The sequence below is a fragment of the Stegostoma tigrinum genome, chromosome 8 (assembly GCF_030684315.1).
Source record: "Stegostoma tigrinum isolate sSteTig4 chromosome 8, sSteTig4.hap1, whole genome shotgun sequence".
NCBI lineage: Eukaryota > Metazoa > Chordata > Chondrichthyes > Orectolobiformes > Stegostomatidae > Stegostoma > Stegostoma tigrinum.
In genome coordinates, this window is record NC_081361.1 from 14,471,391 (window position 1) to 14,491,467 (window position 20,077).

General features: G+C 42.4%; 1 protein-coding gene and 1 long non-coding RNA gene across 3 annotated transcripts in view; one reads left to right on the forward strand and one right to left on the reverse strand.

Annotated features, from left to right (window-relative positions):
- The window catches only part of astn1 (astrotactin 1), a 1,971,124-nt gene that overhangs the window by 546,073 nt on the left and 1,404,974 nt on the right, over window positions 1–20,077 (reverse strand). The window lies entirely within an intron of this gene.
- Window positions 1–20,077, forward strand: part of LOC125456031 (uncharacterized) — a 142,404-nt gene that overhangs the window by 106,985 nt on the left and 15,342 nt on the right. The window contains exon 3 of one of the 2 annotated variants that reach the window (XR_009446049.1): window positions 5,928–5,972. The exons of the other annotated variant lie outside the window; for it this stretch is intronic. This is a non-coding gene — a long non-coding RNA (uncharacterized LOC125456031). The remainder of the gene's footprint in view (window positions 1–5,927; window positions 5,973–20,077) is intronic. 2 annotated transcript variants of the gene reach the window in all.

A 20,077-nucleotide genomic window follows, 5' to 3' on the forward strand; every position in this document is an offset into this window, starting at 1 on the left:
TCCATTCCGAGCAGCCCTGTGCCTGTACCCACAGCAAGTGGACAACGGCTTTCAAGAAGGTGGATCCACCTTCTCAAGGGCTATTAGAGACAGATAATAAATACTGGGCTTGACAGTGATGTCCACATCCTGCAAAGGACTTTCTTCTTTAAAAATGCACTTTTTATTAATGATGGGAAATCATTACATAGTGACATTGAGGATGGGTTCTTATGCAGTGACTGTGGCAAAGGGAAGTATATGAGCTGTCAGGGGTTGGATGAGGAATAAAGAATACACATGTACAATGCTGTTCAGATCAATGGCTTAATATTAATATATGTCCTCCTTCTTTGGATGCAATGTTGGCTTTCTACCCTGTCTGATTCCATTGTCCTTTAACGCCAGTCGGGTACAATATTGAATGATATGTAACTAATTTTTGCCCTGGCAGTTGTTAAAATTAATGCTCACAGAATCTTGCAGGGGAAGACCCCATCCACACTATCCAGCGAGCGGGAGAGAGAAGATCGTCACTAACTGCAAGGAAAGAATTCCATATGGGCTACAATAAAGGGCATAGTCTATAGTCACAATTGCATTGTGCGAGTACATTAGGTATGCGCTGGCTTTTTTGAATAATGGCCTGATTCATCTTTTCCCCTTTGCTTTTCCTACATCTCTACACATTGATCCCCTTAAAGTATTTACTCAATTCAATTTAGAAGGTTACCAGTAAACCTGCATCCCTATCAAACAACACATTCTGAACAGTTTGATCTAGAATATTTGGTTTTAAAACACATTTGGGTGGAGTTGCCCTCCTTGAAGCTCCAATAAGTGTTGCGTATTTCAGCAGAAACAATTGCTGCATTCTGGCATCACATTTGGCTCTTCCCAACCCCATAGTCTATCTTCAAATAGAATTTTACATAATACATGTGTTTCGTGGAATCCCTGTTGCGTGGAAGCAGGCCATTCAGCCTATCCAGTCCACACCGCCCCTCTGAAGAGCATCGCACCCACACACCTCTCCTATCCCTGTAACCCTGCATTTTTCCCCACAGCCAATCTCTGGACACTATGGGGCAATTTAGCATGGCTAATCCACCTAACCTGCACATCCTTGGATTGTGGGAGGAAACCCACGCAGACACAGGGAGAATGTACAAACTCCACACAGACAGTCACACAAGGCTGGAATTGAACCGGGTCCCTGGCGCAGTGAGGGAGCAGTGCTAACCACAGAGCAACCAGACTATTCCTGAACACACATTCAAAAACAAGAAAAAACTATTCTGCTGCATCTCAGTTTATCGACATAATTGACATAAATGACTGAAATAATTAATTTCTATTCAACATGAAGGCTGTCTACAATTTTATTGATATTTTCGGTAAAACACCAAACACTGTCACGTGAATTGAAGAAAGAACTGTCAATAACAGATAGCCCCAGGTCAAATTCCAATGAATTCCACTCACCACTTCTTCTCCATTTATCTTTTACAAAGTCAATTCTCAGTTCGCTTGACAGTGTCATCTATTTCACAACAGTTATTCTTCCTTCTTTGTCTCACATTGGGAAATTTGTCAATCAGTTCTTGAAAATCAAGTGAACTACATCTGCCAAACTGCATTCACCTGAAGTGCTGGAGGTTATCTCCTGAAAGAATTCTACAAAAATTGCTCGGCAGGAGAAATGTTTTTTCCTAAAACCATGTTAACTGATCCATACAATTCCCATAATCTTCCAATGTTTGATTTTATATTGCTGTCCTTTAAGCCCTTCATAATGATCAAAAGATGATGGAGAATGGACAGAAACACTGTTTTGTTCTGTCTCCACTTTTTGCCTCCACTGAACACGTGCATCACCAGCAATTGGCCCCCTTCGGTACTGCAGCTGGATGAGCCACTCAAAATGGCAGAATTGGATAAAAAAGCATGCTGGGAAACTGAGCCAAGCATTGGCCAAAATATCTAGACAAAAGACTCGGAAATGAACAAACTGAAGACCCAAACAGGCAGGCTACAGCTGCAGGACAACGCAATACACAATTGACTAAACCTATTTACCAGGACAAAAGGAAACATCGAGCTGTTTCCAGAACAAAGGGACACCTCACATTCTAATCTCAGAAGCCTACCTGACTTATGTGCCCCTGGCCCTTTCAGAAATGGAGGATCAAAGACCACCCCACCATCCGCATGGCACTGCCTGATTGGGCCCAGTTCATCAGTGAGATTGATTCCTGATTGATCCATTGGTGGGAATCAAAGGTATCCCCAAAGGGGTGCGGAAGCTTCAAAGGACATGAATTGCTGCCACAGCACCCCTTGGAGCGGAAACTCAAGACCAACCTCTGTAACAAGAGGTGCCCCGGGATCACCGGGAGAGGAAGGCCAGATAACCTTTACCATGTGGATCAAGGCCAAGGTCTAGTGTGGTGATAACAAAGTGTGGAGCTGCATGAACAGAGCAGGCCAAGCATCATCTTACGAGCACAAAAGCTTAGACCTGAAATGTCAGCTTTTGTGGTCCTAAGATGCTGCTTAGCCTGCTGTGTTCATCCAGCTCCACACTTTGTTATCTCGGATTCTTCAGCATTTGCGGTTCCCATTATCTCTAGTATGGTGATGTTTGATCATTCCAAGTTTAGTTAACATACAAGATATTGACTTAGATTTACAATGTTAATTGTCAGATTAATTGTTAATTGTGTTAATTTTCGGTTTGCAGCATAATCATCATTACAGTATTAAGGGTCTTATGTTCAAGAAAAATAATTTCTTATTACTGTTAAGAGTCTACTGGCAGTTCTTTGCAGGATATGTGAGCTAAACACACTGTGTGGCAAGCGCAACAGTACTTTAGTCGCAGAGATAACTCGGTGTGGAGCTGGATGAACAGAGCAGGCCAAACATCGTCTTAGGAGCAGGAAAGCTGACATTTCGGGCCTAGACCCTTCATCAGAATTGGGGGAGGGGAAGACGGTTCTGAAATACATACGGGGAGAGGGGGAGGCAGATTACAAGAGAGTTGCAGTGGGAGAGAGAGATCCCTTGAGGTTTGTCCAGAGGGAGGAGGGTAACTTCTTCAGGTTAGACATCCTTGGAAGAGGCTTCAGTCACATTTGGGAAGTGTTCTTGAAACACAAGGAACAGGAAGTGCACCCCAATAGTATAGAAGTCACAGAACTTTTAGGTTTAATTTGTACCATTAGTACCAGAAGCGATTGTTGTATAAGTTAATGGTCCTTAATTGAACATCTCCCCCATCTTGTGTTGTCATAAAGATGGGTGTGAAAAAACAGAATATCTTGGGACCTTGTTGTATGAATATTATATACACTGCTCTCCCAATGCTCTTAGCAGCAACTCCTAACTTACTAACATTGTACTGGATTGCTAGTATGCAATATACTTCAACTTGTTTAAGACAGAAGTCTCTTCTCATTAAGACTCACTGAGCTGTTGCTCGCTAGCACTGTAAACAAAGCAAGCTATTCAAACTGGTTAAGGAATGGGGTTGTGGTGACAAACCGCTGGTGGTTGGCATCAAAGCACAAACAACAGTTGACATTGCCTGTATGTGAAATACTGTTTGTTTCTGTATTAGTAATCATTAGCCATGCCCTGCACATACTTTCTTTACTCCAGTATCGATACCATGCTGCCTGGAATTGTCTCCTGAAAACTCCCAACTTTGCTCTATCATCTTCATCGTCAGATGCTGTCACAAAGGCTTGCCAGTTACCTTTTCCCCAGGTGGTGACAGAGTGTGACCATCATGGGGATTTCATGCTGGAGGAGGTTGTAGATAGGGCAATGGCTGAAGCCATGGAGTGTTTTGAAAAATAAAAGTGACGACTTTAAAACTGAGGCAGTGTTGAATTGAGAGCCAGCGTAGGTCAGCAGCTGCAGAGTAACTTCTTGGCAGCTCAGTTTTATAGAGGTGCAAACTGGGAGGCTAGGGAAGGCTGGAAGCATTACATCTTGTGTGAAAGTAACAAAGACATGAATGGTCTGGGTGAAATGACAGAGGTGGAAGTAAGCAGGTGTTATGGTAAAGTGGATAGATGGTTAAAGGATCATCTTGGAATCAAATAGGACACTTCCAAATGAGGTGTTTCAACCTCAAGAAGTGCGTAGGGAGAGGGATAAAGTCAGTGGTTAGGGAATGCAATTTGTGATGGGAATGGAGGGCGATGCATCTGGTATTTCCAACACTTGTTTGGGAGAGCCTTCTGCTGATCACATAAACAGCATGACAGATCAATGAAAAATATGGGTTTAAGTTAGGTGGTGGCGAGGTTGAACTTGACTTCATCAGTGAAACCTCATGACGTGTTTTCAGACAACATTGCTGATGAGCAACAGGATAGACCCCTGGGGCTAGCCAAAGATAAGAGGATTTGGTCAGAAACAGAAACCATTGCAGGAGTTTCGTTGTTCATGACTGGAAGTAAGTCTATCAGGCAAATATAGTGGATAATCATGCAGAGACTATTCAAAATATGAAAGATGTGATTGTAAACATTAATTTTTTTTAGATTAGATTCCCTACAGTGTGGAAACAGGCCCTTTGGCCCAACAAGTCCACACCGACCCTTGCAGCATCCCACCCAAACCCATCCCCTTATAACCCACACACCCCTGAACACTATGGGCAATTAGCATGGCCAATCCACCTAACCTGCACATCTTTGGACTGTGGGAGGAAACTGGAGCACCCGGAGGAAACCCACGCAGACATGGGGAGAATGTGCAAACTCCACATAGACAGTTACCCGAGGCTGGATTTGAACCCGGGTCCTTGGTGCTGTGAGGCTGCAGTGCTAACCACTGCGCCACCGTGCTGCCCCACTGTAGTCAATGTATTGTGGGGAAAAAAAGTAAAATTTTGATCAGTGTGGTGACAGATTCCAAAGCAAATGCAGCAATGTTTAGACTTGAAAGGATGGAACAAGTTATGAAACATTATGTCTCTTTCCGGGAGAAACTTCAGAAGGATATAGGCAGACTTATGACATGTGCCAATGGCAGACATTAATACAGAAAAATATGAGGCAATTTATTTTGGCTGGAAAAATATTGAGAAGAGGTTAATAAACAACATGGGATGACAAAGTGTGGAGCTGGATGAACAGAGCAGGCCAAGCAACATCTTCGGAGCACAAAAGCTGGCATTTCGGGCCTTCATCAGAAAAGAATCTGAGATAACAAAGTGTAGAGCTGGAGGAATACAGCAGGCCAAGCAAATCAGAGGAGCAGAAGGCTGACATCTCTGGCCTAGACCCTTCTTCAGCCTTCCTGCTCCTCTGATGCTGCTTGGCTTGCCGTGTTCATCCAGGTCTACACCTGGTACTGGTTTATAACAGGTCCATAGAAAAAAGGCACTACATATAGGTGAAGAACTTGTGCCATACCATCCAGCAGAAGCAGGGCACTGATTTCCCCCTGTCTGACATGCCCACGAACCACTTAGTGCGGCTCTGGTGCTTGTTGGGCGACCGACAAAGATGGCACGGGTTCTCGGGATGCTGGTCTCTTGGTAGATACACTCCGAGTGACAAGTTGTTCCGGGAACAGCTTGTGGTCAGACAAGGCTGGAATTAGGCATGAGAGACACTATAGGTGACGGGTAGGGAATTGGTGCACCAAGTATGGGAGAGAGGGCAGAAGAGTCTTGCTAGGCCTCATGGTGAAAAACCCGCCAAAGAACTCAACATAGCTCGGACTTGGCCAAACAGAGAGCGTATGGTTCAGTCCTTGGTCTTTATTTGCTTTATATTTTATGTTTTAAAGCAATCCCAGATTTTCTTGTCACCGAGTTTACTTCATCACAACAGATGTTTACAGGTTTTCTTTGGAATTGTGGAATGCAAAGAAAAGAAATAAAATTCCATTTGGAAACGAGGAAATCATTTGTTTTTGCATTTCAGAGATTGTTGGATATTCCTCCCCATCGGACATTCATTCCAGATCAGGTACCACTTTCTGGTCATTCTAATAGTTTATTTTGGGAGGGCAGAGTCAGGGTTGAAAAACTCATCTTTCAATGTTTGAAAACTGACTCCTGAGGTTGCGGGCTTTTGGGAGTTTTAAGGATTATCCTTGACTCCAGCATCGGCAGTTCTCACTGTCTCTGAGTGTTATCTCTGACTCCTAAGTTTGATATCAGCTAATCAAAAAGCCAAACATGAAGACCTCATAGGGCTGTACATAACCAGGAGATTATCTACACGTATTGCAGCTTAAATTTTGAAGATGCACTCAAATGGAATAAACATAATTTTTCCTCCTGTAGACAAATGCAGTCTGAGTGTGAATTCACTATATTCAATGTTATAAAAGGCAAGTGAACATGAATGACTTTGCAATAGAAAATGAGTATTTGACATTAGTGAGGCATTGTGATTTATTGCAAAGGAACACAATTATCCAATATAATAAAGTGGCCTGCTGGATGAACACAGCAGGCCAAGCAGCATCTCAGGAACACGTGTGCTTTTGTGCTCCTGAGATGCTGCTTGGCCTGCTGTGTTCGTCCAACTTCACACTTTATTATCTTGGATTCTCCAGCATCTGCAGTTCCCATTATCACTGATACAATTATCCAATATGACTGCGTGTAAAAGAACCATAACATTGCTTAGTGTTCTGAAGAGGCACCGGACCCGAAACGTTAACTCTGTTTTTGCCTTCACGAAAGCTGCCAGACCTGCTGAGCTTTTCCAGCAACTTTGTTTTTGTTCCTGATAACATTGCATTATACAGCTACAACAGAGTGAGAAAAAAAAATGCAACTGCAACATTTTTTGTGTTGAAAACAGGAAACACCTTTCAGATGAAACATACCAAACTTTACAGAGTCATTGAGATCTACAGCATAGAAAAAGGCTTATGCATCTGTGCTGGTCAAAAGAAGTCACAATTCTCATCGGTTCTCTTCCAATATGTGAAAAAAATTACTGAAACAATTGGACCTATTTGAGTAACATTTCATAGACAATAGCAGAAACTGAATTAACAACCATTACAGCTTTTCTTCAATTTTTTTTTCCTAATTACTTAAATCCCAGTGGAATTTCTGGCATTCACGACTTACATCTTCTATTTTCAAAGCACAAACCTTGAAGATATAATTTACAGTCAATGGTGAGACCAAGAGAGGCAAGCAGTCTGAGACAGTGGAATAAAATACAAGAAATAATATAGAATCAAGGGTTTAGTGAAATTAAGGACCTTAAAAGAATTAGTGACAGTAAGGAAATGTTACTGGAAAACCTTATGGGACTATAAGCACAACCAATACCCTGATCCCCAATGGCTTGTGTCACCAACTCCAACAGGAGAGAATCTAAGTTTTCCCCTTAACATTCAATGTCATTACCATCACTGAATCCCCTACAATCAACATCTTCACACTAACGAATATCAGAAATTCAACATGCTGGTCTTATAAATACTGTGATCACAGGAACAATCAGAGGCTAGGAATTCTGTGGCACGTATCTCACCACCAGTCTTCCCAAAACCTATTCACTAGCTGCACAGCACAATTCAGGAGTAAGATGAAGACTCGCCATTTGTCTGGATACATACGGTTCCAAAAACACTCAAGAAGCCATTCAGGACATAGTGGCCTTATTCGATTGACAGCGCATTCACCACTTCTAACATTTATCCTCTTCACCAGAGTGGCAGCAGTGTGTACCATCGTCAAGATGCACTGCAGCAACCCACCCAAGCTCCTTCAGTGGTACCTTCCAAGACCATGACCTCGACCAGCTAGAACGAGGCAACAGATACATGGAAACCAGCAGCAAATGCCCTCGCAAGCCACTCAGCATCCTGACTTGGAAATATCTTGCTGCTCTTTCAGTGTCACTGGGTCAAAATTCCTCCCCAACAGCACTGCAGGTGTTTCTGCCACATCAATCACAACGATTTAAGATGGGAGCTCAGCACAATAATATGCTGTTAGACCAGAAACGAGGGAGAGAGAAAAAAGGGAACCATAAACACATTCTGGCATCAATGATAGGGCAACTTCGACAATCTAATATTAGGGATATGATAACAGGGCACTGAGACAATCATAATAGGATGGGTCAGAAGTAAAACAGTTTAATGGAAAAAAGTATTGTACGATATTTTGAGGTTGCAATTAGCAGGTTGGATAAAGGGCAGAGGCACAAGCCAATTAGCATAGTGGGGTTTTCAAAAAACAATTATAGAAATGCCATGCAAGAGATTACTACATAAAAAATTGTGCTCATAGACTCTGGGAAAACATTATTAGTGTGAATTGATGTTTGATTTATGAGTGAAGAACAAAGAGTAGGAATGATCAGATAGATTTTAACTTGGTAGTTTTTAAAATTTCTAAAAGGAAGGGTGGGGAATGGCATGACTAGGGGGTGCTGGAAGGATAGATATTTATAATCTATGTTAATGGCTTTGAAGGGAATCGGCGTGGTATTTCCAAATTAGCATGAGGCTATAAGAGAAAGTAAGCCATGAGGAGGATACGTTGAGACTGTAAAGGGATATAGAACATCAAAAACGTGACCAGGAGACAGCCATTCAGTCTATTAAGCTTGCTCTGCATTCAATATGATCATGGCTGATCTTATATCTTAATGTCACACGTCTGCTCCTTCCCCATTCTCCTTGATGTCCTTGTCTCTACAAATCTATTTCTTTTTAAAATACATTCAGTGACTTGGCCTCCACAGACCTCTGAAGTAGGGGATTCTACAGGTGAACCACTCTCTTGAGCAAAGAAATGTCTCTTCATCCGAGTCATAAATGACTTACTGCGTAGGCTGAGAGCATGACCTTTGACCTGGATTCCCCAAAGCCAGGAGAGATATCATCCCTGTATCCCGTCTGTCCAGCCCTGTCAGACTTTCACACATTTCGGCGAGATGACATCTCATTCTTCTAACATCCTGTAAGTCAGTTCCAATCGACTCAATCTCAGTACATGCAACAAAGCTGCTATCCCCGGAATCTATCTGGTGAACCTTTCCTACACTTCCTCAACGGCAAGGACATGCTCTCTTCATAAAGAAGATAAAAACTGCACAGTCTTAAGTGTGGACTCACCAAGCCCTGTACAGCTGTAGTTAGTCATTCTTGTCCCTGTGCTCAAACCTTCTTGCAATAAAGGCCAACACACCATTTGCCTTCCTAACTGTATGCAAGCTCAAAGTGTAGTCCTCCCACGTATCCACTTATACTGCTTCTGTCACTCATCTTGTCTCAATCACTTTGAAGCATCTTTACATCCTCCTTACTGCTTGCTCCGAGCAAATTTGTAACTTTCCAATGCCACCTCCTTAAGGCTATCAGGCACTGGACATTTATGAGCCTTCAGTCCCATTAATTACTACAGTATATCTTAAAAAAATTATTAACTTCCTTTGATTCTTCATTCCTAAACTTCCGTCTAGAACATTATTTGTGTCTTCTTCCATAAAGTCAAAACCAAAGAAATTGTTTAATTGCTGTGCAATATCCTTTTTCTCCATGATCAATTCTACAAATTCGCACTGAAAAGGGGTCCACGTTTCTCTTAAATTATCGATTATTTTTCACAAGCTTTTGGCACAAACCAGTTGAAAATGTGAACACATGTAGCCAGAATGCTTTTTCTCAAAAAAAAAACTGATCGATTGATAGATTGAGGGTGCAATTGGGAAGTCCTTATTTATTGTCCATCCCTAACTGCCTTTGAGATGACATTACTCAGTGTGAAAAAGCATGACATGGGAAAGCAGATCTTTTTTAAAAATTGGTGAGAAGTTCAGACATATTAGTATCATGAAGATCTAAGGTGTCCTCGTACAAGAATCACAGAAAGCACAGTTACAGTAAGCAAAGAGGAAGGCTAAAAGTCTGTCAGCCTTTACTAAAATGGATTTGATTTCAAGTGTCTTACTGCATTGGACTTTGGTTGGGATAGCACCTTGAGAACTGTGTATACTTTCGTCTCTCTACTGACTAAAGGATATGCTAGCCTTAGAAGGAGTGTAACAAAGATCTACTTAGATGGATTTTTTGGATGATGCAATTGTCACACGAAGAGACATGAGAACAGGACATGGACTGGGTCTATATTCTCCTGTTTTTAGAATAATGAAAGGTATCTAGCTGAAAGCTAACAAAGTCTTAAGGAACTTGACAGGGTATCTGGATGAGGCTAGGGATCACAGTCTCAGAATAAGTAGTCGGTCATTTAACACTGAAATGAGGTGAAATTTCATCACAGAAAGGGCTATGAATATTTGGGACCCTCTACCCTTTACAGCTGGGGTTGTTCAGTCATAGGGCACTGCAAATTCAACACACTAACAGCTCAACTTTTAAATATACAATGCAGGAAAGTCAACTTGGATAGAAGATGAACCGTGGTCATATTGAGTGATGGAGCAGACTTAAAGGATCAAATGGCCTACTGCTACACATAATTCTTCCATTTAGTTCATAAATATGGCTTGCTGTCCAGCTAGGTGTTCAAGATCTTAGACGTGCTCGCCGAACCAGTGTGTTTGATTGTAGATGTTCCATCACCCTGCTAGGTAATATCGTCAATGCGCCTCCAGTGAAGCATTGGTGTACTGTCCCACTTGTTATTTATATGCCTCTGTTTGCTGGGGTGGATGGCATTACTTCCCGTTCTGTGTACTTCCAGTTTGTGTATCGGGTCCAGTTCAATGTGTTTGTTGATGGAATTCTGGTTGGGATGCCAGGCCTCCAGGAATTTCCTGGCATGTCTCTGTTTGGTTTGTGCTATTATGGATGTGTTATCCCAGTTGAATTGTGTCCTTCTTTGTCTGTGTGTATTGAGACCGTTGAGAATTGGTTGTGCCTCCTGGTGACTAGATGGTGTTCATGTATCCTTATTGTCAGTTTTCTTCCAGTCTGGTCTATGTAATGCTTCTCAGAGTCTTGCATGGTATTTTGTATATTACTTTAGTTTCATTGATTGTTGGGAAGGGGCCCTTTACATTGGTCAGTGGCTGTCGCAGGGTGGTTGTTGGTTTGCGTGCTACCCTGATACCTAGGGGTCTGGGTAATCTTGTGGTCACCTCTGAGATGTCCCTCATGGTACGGTAGGGTGACCAGTGTGTCTGGCCATGTTATTGTGGTCTGTAACAAAATGGATTGTGCTTTTTGGGTATCCGTTCCTTTTTAAAACTCTGTATAAGTGCTCCTGTTCTGCTGTGCGCAATTCTATGTCACTGCAGTGTTTTGTGGCTTGTTGAATAATGTCCTGATGCAGCTGGGTGTTCATTCATTTACACTGAACGAGCTTAGAGAGACAGAGAAGGGTGAAGAAATGGAGAGATTTAAGTATGAATTAAAGGCTTTAAGTTTGAAACATCCAAACAACAGGAATCAATAAGGGAGGAGTGATGGTTGAGCAGAAATTGGCACAACATGGGAGAAGGATCGCAGGTATTTTAATGAGGTGAAGTTTACTGTGACTGAAGGATATCTGGCAGACTGAAAAGGAGAGCACTAAAATTGTGAAGTCTGGATGTGAAAAAGACATAAATGAGCAAATTATTTCCTGTAGTGTCAGACAAGGGACAAAGGGATCCTCGCCAATCAAAATATGACTTAATTAGATTCTGATTCCACAGTCTCTTTCGGAAGAAAGGTCAATTGTTTTTCTACAATGAAGTTAACTGGATCAATTTAAAGATGTCATTACTATGCAATGTTCAACCAGCAACAGATACTTGTCTGCCGAATCTTGAGTGAAAACAAGTCAGCTCTTGGCAATTACAACATTGGCTTTAGACATTTCAGTGTCAAGGTCGAATTAATTCATATACAGAATGCTAAAAATTGAAATTCTTATCCAGAGCCATAATTGCTTTAAATCACCAATAAGTTTGCACCGTATCATCAGCTGGTTCTCAGTGTGGTTCTGAGTGAATATTTGCAAGGCTGTCTCCCTCATCAGTCTAACCCTGAATCACTCTCAGCTCTAAGCAACTGATGGGCAGCCAAAGCTGTCATCAAACTAGTCAGATCAACCATCAGCTCTCTGGTTTCTCTCTCCTAAGGCACCAATTTGTCCACAAATTCAACAATCCTACCCATGTGCTATTGGCAGCATGGAGGATACGGGGTAGGGGACAGGGAGAGTTTCTGGGCCAGCTAAAACCTTGTGTTATCTGCAGTGAAACTACCTTCCTACATTACAAGACTCCATGCATGGATTCTGTCACCCTAACTGAAGGATTCCACAAGCACGCACACTTAACATCAAAACAAGAGATAGTCGGAACTGCCGATGCTGGAGAATCTGAGATAACAAGGTGCAGGCCTGGATGAACACAGCAGGCCAAGCAGCATCATAGGAGCAGGAAAGCTGACATTTCGGGTCTGGACCCACATTAAAACAATCTGGATGAAAACATTTCCAATATATTTTAATTGTTAATATCAAATAACATAATGCTATTTAATCAATACAGTGTGGAGCTGGAGGAACACAGCAGGTGATGCAGTATTAGGGGAGCAGGAAAATCAATATTTTGGATTTACATCCTTCATCAGGATTACTGCGTCGTGCCCACCCCTTGTTGTCAGCTCTATGCAAAGGTGAGGATTCTGGCTGTCAGAAACATCGAGGGATCTGGCTAATGCTGACAGTAAGGTCTCTGGATGTAAATGTTCTCATGAATGCAGCAATACTACTTCTGGAAGTTTTAGTCCCAATTCGTCCTACTTGCATTGTAATAACAGGACATTCAGCAATGATACCGATGAAAGCAGGCGGCACGGTGGCTCAGTGGTTAGCACTGCAGCCTCACAGTGCCAGGGACCTGGGTTCAATTCCAGCCTCGGGTGACTGTCTGTGTGAAGTTTGCACATTCTCCCTGTGTCTGCGTGGGTTTCCTCCGGGTGCTCCGGTTTCCTCCCACAGTCCAAAGATGTGCAGGCTAGGTGGATCGGCCATGCTAAATTGTCCGTAGTGTTCAGGGGTGTGTGGGTTATGGGGGTTGGGTCTGGGTAGGATGCTGCAATGGGCAGTGTGGACTTGTTGGGCCAAATGGCCTCTTTTCGCACTGTAGGGAATCTAATCTAAAAGCATGAAGTGATGAGCATTCATTGTAACAATTTTGCTTTTCAGTAAAACACAAACAATAAATACATTTAATTGCATAACTTATTCACACACAGAAAAATAATGCTAATGTTTTGTTAGAGGGATGCTCTGAAGTTCTTACGGTATTGAGAAGGACAAATGTCAAAACCTCCTAGTATAGAGTGCTTCTGAAAATTATGTTAACACTTTGTGTTATGCAGCCAGATTTTTAGTATTAGTTCTCCTCTCACTCATAATTGTTGTGGCTTCTCTGTAAGATCAAGTTACTTTCCACTAGGATGAGAATGAAATTTTGTTTCAGATTTCCGGCATTCACAGTTCCTTTTTCAAATTGATTTTGAGAGTGAAATTACTTGGCACTCAGCCCCTGAAGCTCTGAGGTAATAAGGGTTGCAAAGTCTGGGGCAAGGTAAAATCAAATACAGAACTCCCCCTGCTCACTAACATTCTACTATCCCAGGTCATGTGGCACACCTGGCTCAAAACAGTACACTTCCACATTCGCATATACAGTGCTTCCCACCTCAAAGCTCTCATGCTGGATGAGCACTTTTGTGTTTATTGTCAAATTTGACGGATGTGTTGTAACATGGAATGTGCTTCATTGACACCTTGATTAACAGCTACAATAATTACAAAACTGTCCTGGAGTTAAAGCCCAATTAAAAGGACCTGGGGAAGTCATCTGAACTTGAAGTGTTAACGGCACTTCTTTGAAAAAGTTGTGTAAATGTCACGGCGGCACACGATGAAGTCGCAGTGACACACAAAAATGAAAATGATTCTAAGCTTTTCGAGGCAATACACTTACAATAATTGTTCGCCTCCTTTTTGCCAGTTTTGACAGAACCTCATTTCTCTCCCATGTAGCTCTCAAGAACATTGTTTTTGAAAGTCATTACTGGAAACCTATCATTGAAGACATTCCGACATGATGGATGTGTAACAAATGGTCGACTGATTCAAATAATGAAATGCAAGTGATGCTGATTAAATATTTTCCCTGTCGTTTTCCAGCCATGCCACTTGATTACATATTCTTTACCTCTCCAACGTAGGGCTTTCTTAAATTACTAGCAAACAGAGCACTGCATTATAAAGAACAAATCACTTTGCCTCAGCCCCCACAATACCCTCTAACAGAGACAGTCTGACTGACGGATGCCCAAAGCCAGATGGGATAAAAAATACTGTGATAACAAAGTTTGGAGCTGGATGAACACAGCAGGCCAAGCAGCATCTTAGGAGCACAAAAGCTGACATTTCGGGCCTTGACTCTTCATCAGAAAAGCTTTGCTGATGAAGGGTCAAGGCCCGAAATGTCAGCTTTTGTGCTCCTAAGATTCTGCTTGGCCTGCCGTGTTCATCCAGCTCCATGCTTTGTTATCTCAGATTCTCCAGCATCTGCAGTTCCCATTATCTCTGGTATAAAAGATACTGTCAGCCCATGGACACCTAAAGATTCAAGAAATCATATTCTCCTCTAACCATAAATCAGACAATGGCCCTGCCACCAAATGTCACAATTCTGTCCAGAGCTTCAGTGAAGTTTCAGCCGATTAGAATCAAATGCACACAACCATCTCAGTTCACTGTCATTCTTTGCTTATCGGTTTAGTTGGAGGTGCAGTAGACAGCAAAGAAGGTTACCTCAGACTATAATGGGACATTAATCAGATGGGTCAATGGGCCAAGCAGTGGCAGATGGAGTTTACTTTAGATAAATGTGCAATTTGCTCAGGAAAATCAGGAGGCAACTTATACACTTAATGGTAAGGTTCTGGGGAGTGTTACCAAACAAAGAGACCTTGGAGTGCAGGTTCATAGTTCCTTAAAAGTGGAATCACAGGCGTACAAGATAGTGAGGAAGGCATTTGATATGCTTGCCTTTATTGGTCAGTACAATGAGTATAGGATTTGGGAGGTCATGTCACGGCTGTACAGGACATTGGTTAGGCCACTTTTGGAATACTGTGTGCAGTTCTGTTGTTGTGAAACTTGAAAAGGTTCAGAGAAGATTTTCAAGGGCATTGCCAGGGTTGGAGGCCTGACTTGTAGGGAGAGGCTGAATAGGCTGGAGCTATTTTCACTGGAGTGTGGGGGGCAGAGGGCTGACCTAACAGAAGTTTATAAAATCATGAGGGGCATGGATAAGGTGAATAATCATGCTCTTTTCACAGGGTAGGGCAGTCCAAAATTGGAGGGCATCAGTTTAAAGTAAGAGGGAAAGACTTAAAAGGGACTAAGGGGAAATTTAGCATGCAGAGGATGATGCGTCTATGGAACAAAATGCCAAAGCAAGTGGTGGAGGACTGTACAATTACAACATTTAAAAGGCATCTGGATTGTTAATAGGAAAGGTTTTGAGGGATAAGGGCCAATGGGACTAGATCAGTAGCAAAAACAAAGTTGTTGGAAAAGCCCAGCATGTCTGGCAACATCCATGAAGGAAAAAACAACATCCATGAAGGAGTTAACGTTTCTGATCTGGTGATCCTTTCTCAGAACTGATGGGACTAGGTCGGTTTTGGATGTCTGGTCAGTATACACAAGTTGGATCGAAGGGTCTGTTTCCATGCTGTACACCTTATTCCATGAACTGGTAAGGCAGTCATTTTTTAAAATGGGTCCCGACCTGAAACGTCAACTTTGCTGCTTCTTTGATGCTGCCTGACCTGCTGTGTTCCTGCTGCTCCACAGTGTGTTAGAGTCATTTCTTTTACATCACGTAACCTGTTTCAACACAACAATAAGAGATGAGACTTGAAGATGAGAGACCACTGCACTACAAAGAAGTTGGGCTCAATGGATGACTTTTGTTTAGCAACACTTTGTGCTTTAAATTCAATGAAGTTGCTTCCTGCTGCTTAGACTCAGTATCCTCAGTAATAGCTGACATTTTACATCTTCCTCATTTGACTTCCATCCAGGAAATGAAACAACTAGGTGTTAAGCTACAGTTAAGTGTTAAGCAGTTGATAACGAATACCTGGTTTAGCAGTACTTGTTGGTCTGACTCAGAATGGTGTCAACTGAAGTGAATCTTTAAATTACATTAATTTGCAGCTCATTAAATTGGCATGCATTTCACACTTTGTATATTTCCCTGTTAAACTGTTCTCTAAACTGCAAAGCAGTCTGCTGAAAGGAGCCAAGGTCAGTCATATTATCTACTGTGCATTTTAGTTTGTTCACTTTGGTTACTGGTGAACTGTGAAATGCTTGGATGAAGGAACTATAAAACACTAGACATTAGAAGATTGTCATAATCCAAAACCATTTAGCAGCTGGAGGCCAGAACAGGTTCCAAAATAATAGAGATAGCAAAGGGTGGAGCTGGACGAACATAGCAGGCCAACCTTAGGACCACAAAAGCTGACATTTCTGGCCTAGACCCTTCATCAGAAAAGTGGGATGGGGAGAGGGTTCTGAAGTAAGTAGGGAGAGAGGGGTAGGCGGATCGAAGGTGGATAGAGGAGAAGATAGGTGGAGAGGAGACAGACAAGTTAAAGGGGCGGGGATGGAGCCTGTAGAGGTGAATGTAGGTGGGGAGGTAGGGAGGAGATAGGTCAGTCCCGGGAGGACGGACAGGTCAAGGAGGCGGGCTGAGATTAGGAGGTAGGGAATTGAGGTGCGGCTTGAGGTGGAAGGAGAGGATAAGTGAGAGGAAGAAAAGGTTAGGGAGGTGGGGTCCCCTCCTCCCACCTCACTGTTTCCAGGATGATCTAAATTGCATCTTGCACTGATAATGTTGAAGAAAGCAACCAGCTGAATACTGTTAGTTGGTCCTCAAACTCTTGTTTCAGGTAGTATATTAGGGTTAAGCCCTACAGTTTGCTTTAATGCCTAGTTGGAAATGGTTCGGCTTGAAGCAACAGTGCAGCACAATTACCATTGTGTTAGAAATTCAGTAATTGCAGGGTCCAAATTTCTCCCCAGAAGACCAGTCTTTTAGATGGTGATTTCTGTTGGAAATGGTTCTCCAGAATCCAGAAAACCAGGCAGAGTCAGAAGGTGACAAACAGAGCGAATGCTGGAGAAACCCAACAGGTTTCTCAAAAACTCAACATCCAAGGATCTTAAAAGAGGTAGCTAAAGAGACAGCAGATGCATTGGTTGTAATTTTCCAAAAATCAATGGATTCTGGAGCGGTACCCCTATCTTTGAGCTCAGAGGACCAGGTACAAGTCCCACCTGCATACAGAGGTGTGAAATAACATTCTTGAATAGTTTGATAATATCTACATACAGATTGGTTGCTTCATGGTGTCCACTAAACCTTTCACGTACTAACTGCCTTATTCAACAGTGATCACTCCCTGCTTCTGCAATATGATCCACTGTTCTGTCCAGACAAACACAGTTTTGCTGCCACAAAACTCTCTAATTCTGTAGACTTTGACATTTTGAAATAAAAACAGAAGACCACGAATTGCTAGAAATATGTTCTCGATCAGACCTTTCATCACAACGAGGCAACATAGGAAATGGAATAAGTTTTGAGGAAGAGACAGGTGGCTGAGGGTGGGGGAGTAAAGTAACAGAAAGGGAACTTCTGTCATCGCGTGGAAGAAATTAAACGAGAAGTGGTTTTGTGGTGCAAGTTGAACGGGAGTGATGATGGAACAAGTAAAAGAACATTGGAACATTCAAAAAGCACCTGGACAAATACATGAATAGGAAGGGAACAGAGGGATACAGATCCTGTACGTGAAGTCTACTTTAGTATGGAAGGGTAAAATGTGTCAGCATCGGCTTGGAGGGCCGATGGGCCTGCTCCTGTGCTGTATTGTTCTCTGTTCTAAACAACAGAAGATATCTTTTGTGGAGGTGAGAATGGCAGGAGCAAGAACCGCAGGGAGGCCCAAAGTAGACTGGGTCACTCCTGTTGTGAATATCACAGTTTACACCAGAAGTGTTTCCCCATGTCTCCAGTCACTTGCTGTTTTGGCTGTCTAATTGGCTCCCAGCCTGACCTCAGACTTCAGCAGTCTTCCAGTGAAGTTGAAGGGACTGCAGTTCATCTTTCAACAGGGGACTTTACATCTTGGATTCTCTACCCGGTTCCTAACCATCCATCAAAATATTACTCTTCAACTGTGTCTTAAAAGAGATGTGCAAGGCAAGTTTTTTCACACAGTGTGCCTGGAACACATTGCCAGAGGAGGTGGTGGAAGCAGACACAATAGCAGCATTCAAGAAGCACCTGGACAAATACCTAACTAGGACGTGAACAGAGGGACACAGATCCTATACGTGAAGATAGTTTTAGTATGAAAGGGCAAAACATGCCAGCACAGGCTTGGAGGGCCGAAAGGCCTGTTCCTGTGCTGTATTATTCTTTGTTCTTTGTCAATCCAGTCTTCCCATTCCTTTCCTTTCCTTCATTTAGTTCTCACTTCCACTGTTGCCCATATGGCTGCAATTCCTTTCCTGCATGTTGCAGTGTCTCCCAGCTTGTGGAGAGTTCAATATAAATATAATTTCTTCAGGGCATTGATATTTCAGGCACTTCAGTTGACAGTGACAAACCCTCTGGTCTGGTATTTATGGGGTAAGGGATCGTTTTGCTGTTAATTTACGATAAAACCCATCTCAACCTTTGTCCTTTTTGGAGTATTCTAGTATTCATTTCTTGCTGTGTCGTGTACTACAGATCGAAGATGCAACACATGTTGCACATCACTTCAGCGCTGATCAATGTTTTCCTCCTTAACCTCTCGTCCACAGCCAAATATTATTTTCAAAATGACAAAACAGAGTTTTTTTTTGGAAAATAGAACATACTCTTCCGGTGTGAACAAGGAGTGCGAGGCTTAATCCCCATAAATTACCAGAATACTGTGCATTTTTGAATGTATGATTGACAATGCCTTCAAAGTTGCAAGCATAAAATATAATACCACAGTTAAGAAGAATTCACAGTGATACTCAAGATAAATATATGTACATGGAGCAAAGTAGTAAACACAGAAAGGAAATTAATAGAAGGCACTCAATTGTTATGAAAATATATAGCAATAATGTGCAGCTCAGACTCATGGATCTTACTATTCATCATTCAACTTTTTCCCATTGTAAATAATTTAAAGACAGCTATCAGTATCCAGTGTAAATTAATATCTTTTCACTGTCAGTCAATTGTTAATCATTACAAAGCAACTGTTGTACCTTGCCAATGACTGTTACTGCATAAACACTACTATTCCTCACCGGCATATTATAGGATCATAGTTTTTCAGTTTTTTGTGTCTGTACTGGCTCCAAGAAGTGCTACCCAACTTGTCCCAATCTCCAGCCTTATTGCCATAGCCCTCTCAATCCACTCTTTTCAAATATATATCTAGCTTTCATTTGAAACCTCCTGTGGAATCCATCACTCCCCCAGGCAACACATTCTAAATCCTTTCAGAGATAGTAGGAACTGCAGATGCTGGAGAATCTGAGATAACAAGGTGTAGAACCAAAGAGGGTAGCCATGGGTACCTGCATGGGCTCAGGCTATGCCTGCCTCTTTGTAGGTTACGTGGAACAATCCCTCTTCCGTACCTACACTGGCCCTAAACCCCACCCCTTCCTCTGATACATAGATGACTGTATCGGCGCTGCCTCGTGCTCCCATGAGGAGCTCGAACAGTTCATCCACTTCACCAACACCTTCCACCCCAACCTTAAGTTCACCTGGACCATCTCTAATACCTCTCCCTCCTTCCTGGACCTCTCTGTTTCGATCTCTGGCAACCACCTAGAAACTGATATCCATTTCAAGCCCACCAACTTCCACAGCTACCTAAATACACCTCCAAAATGCCATCCCCTATTCCCAATTCCTTTGCGTCTGCCTCGTCTGCTCCCAGGATGAGGCATTCCACTCCCATTCATCTCAGATGTCCTCATTTTTCAAGGTCTGCAACTTCCCCTCCGCAGTGGCCGAGAATGCCCTCGACCGTGTCTCCT